This window comes from Triticum aestivum, chromosome 6B, assembly GCF_018294505.1.
Source record: "Triticum aestivum cultivar Chinese Spring chromosome 6B, IWGSC CS RefSeq v2.1, whole genome shotgun sequence".
Classification (NCBI taxonomy): Eukaryota; Viridiplantae; Streptophyta; class Magnoliopsida; order Poales; family Poaceae; genus Triticum; species Triticum aestivum.
In genome coordinates, this window is record NC_057810.1 from 344,195,254 (window position 1) to 344,203,494 (window position 8,241).

The following is an 8,241-nucleotide window of genomic DNA, read 5'->3' on the forward strand; positions in this document are numbered from 1 at the left end:
TTTTCGGCTGCGGTCTCGGTCTCTGCGGGGCCTTCTTGACTTTGCTTTGCTTCGACCCGGACGGTTGTTGTGGCCTTGATCCAACGCTCTTCCCTAACCGCCACCAGGGCTATGCTGGCGGAGTAGGGGTGGATACAAGGTAGAGCACCAGGGGCTCCCAGGGACACGGAGCTACCATCACTGGAGGGCTGGTTAGGTACGTCTTGAGATCCTGGAACGCCTTGTCGGCCTCCTTAGTCCACTCGAAGGGGCCCTTCTTCTTCATCAGCTTGAAGAAGGGCAGTGCTCATTCCCCCAGCTTGTAGATGAAGCGCCCTAGTGCGGTCACACGCCCGGTGAGCTTCTGCATTTCTCTGAGGGTCTTCGGCGGGCTCATGTCTTCGACTGCTTTGACCTTCTCCGGGTTGGCCTCGATGCCCCTGTGGGATACGAGGAAGCCCAGGAGCTTGCCCAAGTGGACTCCAAACACGCACTTCTCCGGGTTGAGCCGCAGGTCCACCTCACTGAGGCTCGCGAAGGTTTCCTCCAAGTCCTGTATCAGAGTTTTTGCCTCCCGAGACTCCACCACAATGTCGTCGACGTAAGCCTCAGCATTCCTCCCAAGCTGCCGACCCAAGGCAATGTGCATCAGCCGCTGAAAGGTTGCACCTGCGTTGCGCAGCCCAAATGGCATGCATGTATAGCAGTACACTCCACACGGGGTCAGGAAGGCCGTTTTCTCCATGTCTTCCACCGCCATCTTGATCTGGTGGTAGCCCGAGAAGGCATCCAGTAAGTACAACAGGTCACACTCAGTGGTGGAGTCGACGATCTGGTCGATGCGAGGAAGTGGAAATGGATCCTGTGGGCAGGCCTTGTTAAGGTTGGTGAAGTTGACACACATGCATTCCTTTCCTCCCTTTTTGGCACGGCCACTAGGTTAGCCAACCAATCTGGATAGCGGACCTCGCGAATGACCCCTGCCGCTTCCAGCTTGCGGGTCTCCTGGACGATGAAAGCTTGTTTCTCAGTGGACTACCGCCTTGCCTTCTGCTTTACGGGGCGTACGTTGGGGCATACATTGAGGTGATGCTCAATCACTCCCCTCGGGACCCCTGCTAGCTGATCTGGTTCCCATGCGAACACCTTCTTGTTCGCGCGTAGGAACTTCACCAAGGCCTCCTCCTACTCGGGTTCGAGGTTGGCGCCTATGGTGAAGGTGGCGCCAGTGGATCTGTCCTCGTCGACCGGTACCTACTTGGTTTCCACCTTGTCTTGGGTGAATAGCTGCTTCTTCTTAGCCGGCATAGCCCCCCTGGGCTCGAGGACGTCAGTGCTGGCAGGCTGCACGACCGCGGCCGTCTTGAAAACGAGCTTGAGCGCCTGCAGTGCATCCCTTGTGTCTCTCGACACAGTAAGGACGCTGCTACTCCCGGGCATCTTCATGAGGTTGTACACAGGGTGAGTTACTGCCATAAACCGGGCCAAGGCTGGGTAGCCGAGGATGGCATTGTAGGGGAGGCCGATGGGGGCGATGTCAAAGTCAATCATCTCTGTGCGGAAGTTATCGTAGGTGCCGAAGGTCACCGGGAGGCGAATTTGTCCCAAGGAAGCGGTAGAACCGACTCCGACGCCTGAGAAAGGCCTGGTGGGTTGAATCCGCTCTAGTGGTATGTGGAGGAGGCTGAAGGCCTCCACTGAGAGCACGTTGAGACCGGCACCGCCGTCGATGAGGGTCCTGGTGACGGCCACTTGGCAGATGGTGGGGGTGCACAACATCGGAAGCGCACCCGAACCGGCGGGGTTGGTGGGATGATCGTCCGAGCTGAAGGCCAGGTCGGCCTCGGGCGCCACCCAGCCCGGGGGAGCTTCTCGGTGCTTGGAGGTGGCGCCGATCTGGCGGGCGAACGGCTTGATGTGGCGGCCCGAAGGTGGCGCCTGGGAGCCGCCCAGGAGGGCTACGACGACCAGGGATACAGGCACGGCGTAATGGACAAGGAAGAGGTCACGCAGTTCTCCCCAGGAGGTCACAGAGGCCGTTGGTAAGTGCAGCAGCCACATGCGTGGAACGCCGGTGAGGGCCATGGGGAACCAGTTGGCCATCACCCTGTCATCGCCCCCGGCCTTGAGGACAGCCTCCTCGTACGCCAGCAGGAAAACCAGCGGATCCGTCGCGCCGTTGTAGCGCGGCGGCATCTCGGGCTTGAACTTTGGGGGCCACTGCACCTGTCGCAAGGCGGGGTCCAAGTCTCGGAGCTCCCTAGCCCCAGTGACGGCTCCTTCGTCTGGAGGCGCGTCTGCAGGGGCGCGACGAGCACGAGACGACGAACCGGCTGGAGTCGGCGAAGGGGTGGCGGTGCGGCCATCGCGCCGCACCGGTGGATGCAGGGGCGAGGCCTGCTGCTCATCCCCCGCTGGGCCGGTGGCAGCGTTGGCAGCAGGCGACGGAGAACGACGGGGGCGTCCGCCGACGGGCGCCGTCTGCGCGACGTGGGTGGCGAGAGCAGCCCGACACTAGGTGCGAGCATGGTGAGCGTCAGCCATGGACACGGCGGAGGATCAGACACGACCAGCGGAAGAAAGATTCTGGTGCCCCCCTACCTGGCGCGCCAAATGTTGAATTTCGGGCTCCGGCAGACCCTTAAGGTTCGAACACTGGGGTGCGCACGGAAATCTCTCCCCTACCAGCTCGCGTCTCAAGTCTCACAAAAATCTAAGCAAGAAGGATGAACACACAAAGGACACAAGATTTATACTGGTTCAGGACACCATTGTGGTGTAATACCCTACTCCAGTGTGTGGTGTGGTGGATTGCCTCTGGGGCTGATGGTAATAGTACAAAGGGAGAACAGCCTTGCGAGGGGCTGTTCTTGAGCTGGTGCAATGAACTGCTTGGGTGAGTTCAATCGCTTCTCTCTCTCTAGCGATCTGTTTCTCGATGCCTCTACCCTGTGGTGTCTAGTCCTATTTATAGAGTGAGGCCCTGGGCCTCTCCCCAAATAATGAGCGGGAAGGGCACCAACAATTGGCCATTTTGAAGGAGAACATCTGGTACACTTATCATGACTAAAGTCGATCTTCGGCTGCCAAAGGCCCTGACGATGACGCCGCCCTGGGCTCCACGATGACCTCCATCTTGCCGTTCTGCTGGTCTTGGTCTTATTGCACCGAAAACATAACCTTTGCCCGATGCCTTGGCCTGTGCTTGCCCCCTTTGCACCGAAAGGGAAACAAGGACACTGCGCAGGCCGGCACCCGCCTGGCCTTCGATCATCATGGCTTGCGTCACTGGCTCCTCGGGAGGTACCCTGCCTTGATCTCTCCGCCTCCTCACGAGCCTGCCTGAGGAGGCTGCTCCTGAGGAAGCTTCATGTCATCCGCCCTGCGAGGCCTGGCTCCTCGCGAGGGTCTTGAGCTTGAGCTGATGAAGCTGGGCTGCATTGGGCCCCCACTTGGGCCACGCCGCAGGCCGCAGGCAGGCAAGTCTGGGGACCCCCGTTCCCAGAGCGCCGACACACACACTTTATATACATCGGCATTTCTCTCTCACACATGCTCACAATATCTCCCGGGGTGTCATGGTGTCTCACGCAGACACTCTCTATATATCTCCCTCTCTCTTTCTTACTACTATGTACCACTCATTTCACTAATCTCAGTTGGAAAACAGTATTTCTCTCACATGCATATATACACACGCACAGTCTCTACTAGCCCTCTATAGGCACATATATGTGCCTACGTGTCTCCCGCACGCACATTATCTTTAGGCCTCTCTCGCACACATTGCCCCCCTGTCACATCCCTAGTCTGGTATGACTTAGACTAGCTAGCTATTTGTGCATCATATTTAAATTTCATTTAAATTTGAAATGAGGATTGGTGGAAACCTCAGAATCATTTTTTTTAAATGACCCAAATAAAAATTTCTCCAAAAGGGTCCAAGAAAATGCTCATGTTGCCCTCTGAAAATATTGGACAGAGATAAAAATCAAAACAATATTTTTAGGGGCTCATGGACATTTATTTGGCCATTTGGATTAATTCGATAAATATCTGCATTGGAAATATATTTCTATATATATGAAATATGGTCCAAAAATTATGCCAATTATAAAAGAGCTCTGGAATAATACCATTAGCCCCTACAAAAATTGGCATAATAAAATTAAATGACTTAATATATTTATTAAATCAAACAAATGTCAGAAAATTAGAAAAGAAAACAGAAAAGGGGAGAGAAACTTACCTGGGCCACTTACCTGGCCCATCTCCAGCTGGCGGCCCAGCCCACCCCCGCTGCCTTCTGTCGTCTCCCTCCTCGGACAGAAGGACGAGGGCGTGTGCCCGACGCTCGCCGGCACGCGCGCGCGCCACCTTCCCCCCTGCTGGCCACCTCCTGCTTCCCCGGACTCCCTCCCAATGCCACGGAGACGGCCACGTACCCCAGGCCCTCTCATTCCTCCTCCCCCCCATGCTCATCCCCTCCTCTGGCTCCCCCTCACTTCCACCGAACGCGGCCGCCGCCGCCGACGAGAACCACCACGGCCACAGCCACCCCCTCGCCCCTCGGTTGTGCCCACGAGCTCCGCGACGTCGTCCTCGACCCCCTCACCGAACCACGCCCCGCCGGAAGCCCTGCAGCGTCGACTTCGAGCTCTTCTTCAACCTTCGGCCGCCGGTGACCTCGTCTTCGATTCGCGCCGTCTAGGTCGTCCCCAGGCCCACTGAGCTGCGCTTCGACCTCCCAGTGAGCTCCTCCGTCGTTTCCCCCTAACCCCACGGCCTAGCGCTCGTTGTAGCACCACTTCCCATGATGCCCGAAGCACACCGCCGCACGAACTCGTCGCCGATGAGGCTCCGGTGGCCAATCGGCCCCGTGCATATGCCCGTTGGCTTTGTGGGAGCCTGCAGAACGCGTAGTTGCTACCCGTTGATCCTCCCGTGCACGGTGGCGCCGTTTTCATCGGCGCCCGAACTCCGGCGACCGCCAAAGTCGTCGCCGGCGACGTCTCCGGCCACCCCGAGCTCAACCATCACCACCAAGAGCTGCGGCTCGTTCCCAGGAGCTCGTAGATGCTCTCCACCTCCCGTTTGGTGGCCGTAACGTGCAAATGCACTTCCTCCGCCGCGCTCGGCCTCGCCGGCAGCTAAACGCCGGCGAGTTGACCGGGTTTGACCCCCCAGGGTCGCTGACCAGTAGGCCCGACCCCCCCTAACCTTTTAATTAAATTAATTAACCCATGTTAACCCCCCTGTCACTGACGTGTGGGTCCCACACGTCAGGTTTGACCCTGGACAGCCGCATTGACCCGCTGATGTAGTGATGACGTCATGCTGGCGCAATAATATAATTTCTGGATTTAAATTTAATCAGAAAATTCCAGAAATTGATTTAAACTTCAAAAATTCATAGAAATTCAACCGTAGCTCAGATTGAAATAATTTATATATGAAAAATTATCAGAAAAATGCAATCTTTCCATCTGTACTAGTTTCATGCATGACAAACCAACTTATACATGCTGAATATGAGAAAACACATTATGGCATATTAAGAGACTTATTTTTGGAGTTGCATTTGAACCTTTTGTTCAAATGGACTTCATTCAATTGAATACTAGTTGCATTAGCTCAATCAGCATCACATCTACATGCCATGTTCATGCATCATATTGTTGCATATGATTGTGTTTTGATTGCCGGCACCGTTCCTTCTCGATAGGTCCTGCTCCGGAGACGTTCCAGAGTACCTGTCTGTGAAGCAGTGCCTCCCTTGTTGATTTACCAGGCAAGCAAACCCCCTTGTTCATCTCGATAAAACCCTACTCTCTCGCTCCTGCTCTCAGTTATTGCATTAGGACAACAACGATTCATCTGCTATTTTGTGCTGCGGTAGTTGAACCCATTCCTCTGCATGACCTGTCATTGCCACAGTAAATAGTTGAAACCCACTAGCATGTGTAGGAGTTGATTGAAGCCACTGATGTGTTCCTACCATGCTATGCCTGCTATTGCTTAGAGTTGTGTCAGGTCTGATTCATTGGGAATGAATTGGAGTGTCACGATATGTTCTGATGCTGAGAGTGAAGTGTGTGAACACGATTTGGTAAAGGTAGCGGTGAGAGGCCATGTAGGAGTACTTGGTGGGTTGTCTCACTGGAACCGTCCTTAAGTCCTGAGTTCTGTGTATGTTGTCCAATGACTCGATACTACCACACATTGGGCTCCGGGCGCTCCAAGCCCTCTCGACTTATTAACCAACTTGATCTCTGTCCAGGAGTCGCAACTAGTTTCTGGTGTTTGTAGGTAGTGCTATTTTTCTACCAAGTGGCACCCGGCAGGGTGGGCTTGGGACAGACTAGGCACACGTGGCCTGGTGTACCGAGTGGCACCCGGATGGTGGGCTCGGGAACCCTGTACACATCGTTTGGGGCCGTGAGCGACACCCCGGCCGGATCTCCTTGCGGATGAAACCCGAATAGGCGATAAACCTGGACTAGAGTCTTGTGTGGTTAGTCAGGTCGTGGCCGACACCCTCGCCAGGCTTCCGCTTGAAGGTTGCCGAGATACATGACGTGTACATGGCGGTAAGTGGCGAGAGCGTGTGTGAAGAAGTACACCCCTGCAGGGTTAACATGATCTATTCGAATAGCCGGGTCCGCGGTTATGGACTTCTTGGATGCTTACATGGTACATAGACAACTTGAAGTGGATACTATAAAATGCTCAAGACAAGTGTGAGTGCTATGGATGGCCTTCTCGTAGGGAGGCGGGGACGAATCCATAGTAGTGTATTGTGTGGTGATTAGTGGACTCGTGTACGTTGTTTCACCTCCAGAGTTTCTGGTAGTCGTAGAATAGGATAGCCACAGAGTCAAAGCTGGCTTGCTGCAACTAAACCCCACATTACCCTCTTGATACCAATGCATGCATGATAGGATCTGATGTAAGTCTTGCTGAGTACCTTTGTACTCATGTTGCTTTATTTATGTTTTTGCAGCGGAGACTTTGGTCTTACTAGTGTTCTCGTGGACTTCGACTAGTAGCTAGTACCTCAGCTACGATCTTGATCGGATGTTGTAGATAGTCAGGCTCTTCAGCCTTTTTCTTTTGTAGATGTCTGTACCCAGACATGTAATGCTTCCGCTTGTTGCTTGTATGCTCTGTATGATGGGTCTTGTGACCCCTGTTTGCAATATATGCTATGACGGCTCTTCTGAGCCTTTATCTATATGAGTTGTTGAGTTATGCTGTGATGCCATGTTGTACAGCACATACTTGCATGTTATGCGTACGTGTAATGTGTATTGCTATGTGTGGGATCTGACTATCTAGTTGTTTATTCTTAGTAGCCTCTCTTACCGGGAAATGTCTCCTAGTGCTTCCACTGAGCCCTGGTAGCTTGCTACTGCTCCGGAACACGTAGGCAGGCCGGCATGTGTCCTTCTTCGATCCTGTGTCTGTCCCTTCGGGGAAATGTCACGTGATGAATACCGGAGTCCTGCTAGCCCGCTACAGCCCGGTTCACCGGAGACCTGTTAGCCCAGTGCTACAGCCTGGATTCACTCGCTGATGACCGACACTTTCGATGCTGGGTCATGGATGCTTGTCCCTGTAAGTTAGTGCCACTTTGGGTTTATGACTAGCCATGTCAGCCCGGGCTCTTTATCATATGGATGCTAGCGACACCATCATATACGTGTGCCAAAATGCGCAAACGGTCCCGGGCAAAGGTAAGGCGACACCCGTGGGGATACCGTGCGTGAGGCCGCAAAGCGATATGAGGTGTTACATGCTAGATCGATGTGGCATCGAGTCGGGGTCCTGACACCCCCCCACAAACCTCTCTCTTAGTAGTTGGCAGATATGATTCCAGCAGATCATTCGGTAGGACATCCCTGACTGTTAGGCTGGATGGTAATACGAGGCGAAGTTTTACCCAAGTTCTAGGCCTTGTAGTTGAGGAAAAGCCCACTCCGTGGTACCGTATATTTGTGATAGGTGTGTGTACAAAGTACACGTGAATACCAGTTATTGTGCATATGTGTATGCTATCGACGAACTAGCCCCCGGGATTCGATAACATACTCGGGCCTAGGGTTACAAATCATATATAGTCGACTTATCATTAGTGGGGATAGAGTCCTGCACGACTCTGGTAGCTTCATTTTGTACGCTGAGTCCTCCACATAGGTCTTCGTATAATGCGTCTTGGTCCAACCTATGTGGTGCAGGATGGAACCGACCCATGAGTCCTCA